This window comes from Hevea brasiliensis, chromosome 5, assembly GCF_030052815.1.
Source record: "Hevea brasiliensis isolate MT/VB/25A 57/8 chromosome 5, ASM3005281v1, whole genome shotgun sequence".
NCBI classification, from domain to species: Eukaryota; Viridiplantae; Streptophyta; class Magnoliopsida; order Malpighiales; family Euphorbiaceae; genus Hevea; species Hevea brasiliensis.
Genome location: NC_079497.1, coordinates 100,497,654 through 100,503,537, shown reverse-complemented (window position 1 = coordinate 100,503,537; position 5,884 = coordinate 100,497,654).

The following is a 5,884-nucleotide window of genomic DNA, read 5'->3' as shown; positions in this document are numbered from 1 at the left end:
GTCTTCACCCTCAAACACCAAGTATGTTACTCTGCTGAAATGAATATTGATTCTATTTACTTTATTCTAAGCTTTTACAAACTTTATACTTAGTATCGAAGTGGTTGGCCTTAGTGGTTGCCTAAGGCCAACCGACCCTCTTCTTATTTTGCAAGTTACAAGCACTAGTGAACTCATAACAACACTAATATATATATATATATATATATATATATATATATATATATATATATATATATATATATATATATATATATATATATATATATATCTGATACCAGCGAATGCTGGAGAAGATCAAAAGGGGAATAAGCAATGGCAAATAGATTATTATAGTTGAGAATGAAAAACGTAAATAAATGCAGATATCAAAAAGTAATTACAGAAAAATTACAAAAAATAAATATCAGAAATTAAATAGATATATATATATATATATATATATATATATATATATATATATATATATATATATATCAACCATCAATATGCAGAAATAAAAAATCTTGTAAAGAATTTGTAAAGAAGCTTACTTGAAAATTTTATTCAAAATTTTGGAATTTGTACAAAGAGATAATAATTTCTTCTTAGGTAGGATTACAAGGGTTGCTCAACACATGAGCTTCCAAATCTCTACTCTTACAAAGAAACTACAAGGGTTTTGTAAGGAGGATAGGAGATGGGAGTTTTGGAGAAGCTTGATCTTCGAAAGAAGCTGGATTGGAGGTTGGATTCTGAATTCTGACTTTTCTTCAAATGAGCAGCTTCTTATATAGGAAATGTTGATGGCATGTTTTGTAATTTTTGGAACTAGAGTAATGATTGCCACTTACTTTCTTCTCATGTGAATAGTGACCTTCACATGTGAATAGGAAAAGTGAATAGTAATAAGTGAATAGTGATGGATGGACAATGACATTGACGGGTGCCTTGTCCGGTTTTGGAATCAAAATAAAACAAAATAGTAAAATGATTAAAAACAAAAAATAAAATGGATAGTAATATGCCGCCATAAATTTCTTTTGCCGGTCTTCCCCCCCCCCCCCCCTTTTTTTTTCAATCTTCCATCATATTATCAATGTTATGCCATTCTTCATCATCAAAATTAGCACTTTATCCACCCATACCGCTATTTAATGACTCATCATCATCTTTTTCATATTAAGCCATGTAGCCCGTATTCTGAGTTTCAACAAGGAGAGGAGTAGGGCTTTCTAATAGTAGATAATGGACAAATATCCTTAAGTATGTGTTTGTGTGGATGAGTACATACTCAGGATATTGGTATTTGAGCCAATTGCTTACAGTTGTCCTAGCACGCCATTTGTTAACTTGTTGGAGGAGGTTCATATGTTTACAATGCTAGTTTTGATGGTGAAGTTCAAACTTGATGGAGTTTTGTGGTTTTGTATCCATATAGAAATAATGGATTGCCGGTTATAGCTCTTCATTTTCCAATGCTTCTGGAGGAGTTGATACAATTTGTATTTTGACTTGTTATCTATGGAACATAAGTCTCCAAATTTCTTGATGGACCTTATTTCCTAGGAAGTGGGCTCCTTCTAACTCAAAGTGGTGTACACAAATTCCAGCTAGCATTCCCCATTTGAGTAGCTATTCTGGATTGTGTCTACGTGTTCCATATAACCATTGCATTTTGAATCTGGGAATACTAAAGTCCAGGCTGTGCTCACAATTTGGAAACTCAGGAGGAATTCCTTTCGGATGTTCTTGAGTGCATTGAAAGCGGGGCTGATAATAATATTCCCATTCCCATGTCCAACCAAAATCACTTTGTGGATTCTTCTCTGTATAATCAAGGTATCACTGGAGTAGAGTCAATTGTTCATCAACCCTAGTTTAGGCAATATTTTGTACGATTTTTTCTCTGATCTCTTGAGGAAGACTATGAAGAACCTATTGTCTGAACTCTTTTTTGAGACAACGAGTTTCAAATTGTTCCAAGGACCTGTTTGCACCAAGTGAAGCAGAAAGGACTTTGCTATGGCAGTAATTTCTCTCATTGATCAGTGGGGCCAGTGATAATTTTTCACTAGAATCCAGTGGGGATCCTAGGCCTTCAAGTTCCTAATTTTGTAAATGAACATATGATTCTGATGGACTAATTGTAGATGTTTGAAGAGGGTTTTGGAAAGTTTGTAAAAACTTGATGAATGATTAAGCTATTATCTCATGATTTTTATTTCTACTAATAAAGTCTGCCACATATTTATAAGATTCTTCAAACTCAATACAGAGAGCATTAAGAGTTGTTACTCCTAATCTTTTGTTTTGTATTAGAGTCCAAAGGTTATCTAACAAACATTGGAGCTTTTCTAATAGAACATATACTGTTCTGGCTACATTAATTCTGAATTTTTGAGCAGGAGTTTTTGAAAGTACTATTGGTCCAATGTAGACCAAATAGCCATTTTTTGAAGATTCTGCCATCTGCAAGAATTCATATAAGTTAGTGTGAAAAAGATAATTTGTAAATTTTGAATAATAGTAAGAACCAGAATTTGGTAAATCGGAAGAAATTTCCTTTTCAATTTAAAGTTTGAAATTAGAAATTTTTTGTTTTACCAATTCGTTTTGTAACTGGACTTGAATTTTTTGTAAAGAAACATCTTACTGTAAAAACTGCAAGTGTTGCTATTTTCCTTTTATCAAAAGATTTATCTCATTATCATAAATGGAGCAAGCTTTTATGATATTGAGATTTCTCATTTTTGGTTTATAAATAAAAGGGAAAACCAGGACTTGGTTTTTACTTTTGACAGAGATGGTATCATAGTTAACCTTATAGGGAGTAATCAAAATAATGAAAGGAGTCACTAAGATAACACTATGATGAATGTTTTAAACAAGAATAAAAGATGTTTTTAAAAGAAAATTACCATTAGCTATAGAGGCTTCTGTCTTATAGCTACTAGTCATTTTCGAATTGTTTACCGCTGAAAGTCTTACAGTGGTTTTTTCATGAAATCATTTTGAAACAATTCCTTCTTTGATATAATTTAAATATGCTCCTGTATCAAAAAAGGCAATTGTGTTGATTTTGAAATCTTTTGAAAAGACAATTGTGGTTTGTATCAAATACTTGCTGGAAGTAATTTGTTTTAAGATAAAGAGAAAATCTTTTGGAACATTTTCTAGATTCTCTATGTTTTGAGTTTCTAGATCATCTTCGTCCTGTTCAAATTCTTCTTGAAGTTGTTTTAAAAGCAAAATTTGGAGGGTTTTGGAATCTTCCATCTGTTTCTCCTTAAGTTGTCTAAGCTCAATTTTAATGGCTTTATTTCTTCTTGAAGACCTTGAATGATAGCTATAGGTTGTTTGGAAGATTTCTTTCTACCTAAAATAGTAGTAAGATTATATGTGTTCTTACTAGTAGAAGGCAAAACAGAAGGGTTTTGGATTGGTTTTCCTTTAAAGGATTTTAAGAGTTTATCTAAAAATTCCTTTTGAATCTGAGGGTTTTCTACATGCTTCAAGATATCTAAGATGAGTTCCTGATCCTTTGTAAGGATGTTGATTTGTTTTGTAATGTCTTCAAACTCTTAACTAAAGCTAGATGAAGTGCTTGTGACTAACTCATCTATTTGTAAAGGTTAATCATTTTCACTAAGTTCAGAAGAACTGGGTTCACTTTCTGAAGATTCAACTAGAAGAGCAGTTATTTTTCTTATGACTTCTTCTTCTAATTGGAGTTCCTGAAGTTTTTTGTTCAGTTTACAATACTTGGCAGTATGGCCTTTCTTACCCCACCTGTAATAAGCAACGTCCTAAAAATTGGTTTTGTACTTAGAACTAGATTTACTAGTCCTATGGGTTTTCTTTGGATTGGGCTTTTTGTAATAGGAATTTTCTGTGGGTTTTGAAAATTTTTTGTATTTGTGGGAAGACTTCTTGTAAGGTTTCCTACTACAGGCTCCTCCACAATCAAGAGTTAGGCTTTTTATACCAATTTCAAACTGTTTGCAGAAAGATCCTAATTCTTAGCGGGTTTTCCTCATTTCCCATTTCAAATGTTTTCGTAATTTCAAATCCTAACAGATCTTTAAACCTTCTTTTTAGGTGATACTGACTAGTTCACCATAGGTTAATCGACTGTACGGAATTTGATTTGCAAATGCTTCCTTGATTCTATTCCTAACTTTCTCTCTTAGAAGGGTTAGAAGTCCTGCAAGGAATTTTTCTTTCCAAAAGGGTTTATTAGAATCTTCTCTAAGCATTACCCTACTAAGAAAAGTGTTTTTGTAATGCTGAAAATCACTCAGCTTTTTGCACCTCAGATTTGAAAGTAATTCGGCATTCTTATCCTTGAGATGAGAAGGATCACCTATGAAATGTAAGGAAATGGTTACAATCAAGGTGGCTACTGCATCTGGGATAGTTTGGCCTAATTCATCTAAGATGGTTGTTCCATCATCTTCTGTTTGGATTGACCCTAAGATTTCTAACTGCTACTAGGGTGTGAGATGGTAATCCCACCATCCTTTTAGCTATCTTGAAAATCCTGCAATTAGGAGCTCAATAATTGCTCTATCTGGGGTTCTTGTTTGGGTTTTGTAGGCATTTTCTGCCATTGTCATTTGTTAGAGCAAATTCAAGAAATTGTATTCAGACTTACCATCTATGTTCCATTCATAGATAGTAGAGGCATTAAACTTAGACTGTATCAATATGTTTGGTCTATTTTCCATACCTATGTGTGGGGCTGTTACTGGAAGGGGTCCTGTCCTTGGCCAGTAGAGTTTGTTCAATTTTGGACTTTCTTGAGGGTTTTGTTGGTCTGAGTTTTGTTCTAGTGTGTTTACACTAGTTTATGGAATGTCAGGAGCTGCAAGCGTAGGAGTGGAGGCTTCTAACCTATTTAGCTGGGTCCTAACAGCTCTTATGAATTCAGTTGGTTTGCTTTGTAACTGTTGTTGACTGGTTTTGCAGACTTAAAATGGTTTGAAAATCGGACTTTTTAAATTTGTATCAGTGGATTTTGTAGTTACAACAAGGGTAATTATAGCCTTCTGGGATTGTTCTATCCTAAGAAGCTGATTCCCTATTGTGTGAAGATGAGTATTTGTAAAATTGTTTTATTGAATAATATTCCTAATATTCACAGAATTACCTTCATTTGGAATTTTGTAAGGAGTGGCTTCTACGGTCTGGTTAGAATGGGTTATCCTAATCTGTCTAAGAGGAGGGTGCTCTGACTCTACCTTCCTACCATTAGCAATTTCCCAATTTGGTGTTTTATTCCTGATTGTAACAGGGTTCAAAGTTTTGAAAAATGGATATGAAATGCAATTTTGAGAAGCATACATTTCAAACCAATCCAAAAATGGAATGTTGATTTTATGCTGAAACACAAACTCATAAAACTTATCTTGTATTTCCTTCCTCTGATTCAGAAAATATTTGAAAAAACATATTTTCTTTTCTGTATTATGAGAAGCATAAAAGTTATCATGTAAGGATTTCTTATCAACTTCAAATTCTTTTTCCAACACATTCAACTCATTTGCAATATTTTCAATGACTGCAGAAAAAGTTAGAGAAGTTAGAGGTGAAACCTATTGTTCTGTAGACTCTACTGTGGATTTATATAGACTAGATGCGAAACATTTGTAGAATAATTAACATTTTGTAAAATGGAACTAGGTAAATCTAAAGTATAAATCCTAGGCCGAACTACTAGAGGAACACTGATATCTGGTCTTTCTTCAGTTGGTTTTGTAATCGGTAGGTTCATGACAAAGGGTAGATTTGAAATCCTTCCTAAGTCAATGGTACTAAATGTCGAAGAATCATGTAACACCCTGAATTTCTTTAGCTCTGAATAGTACCATTTTCAATCAGTGAATAGTACTATTCAAATCCA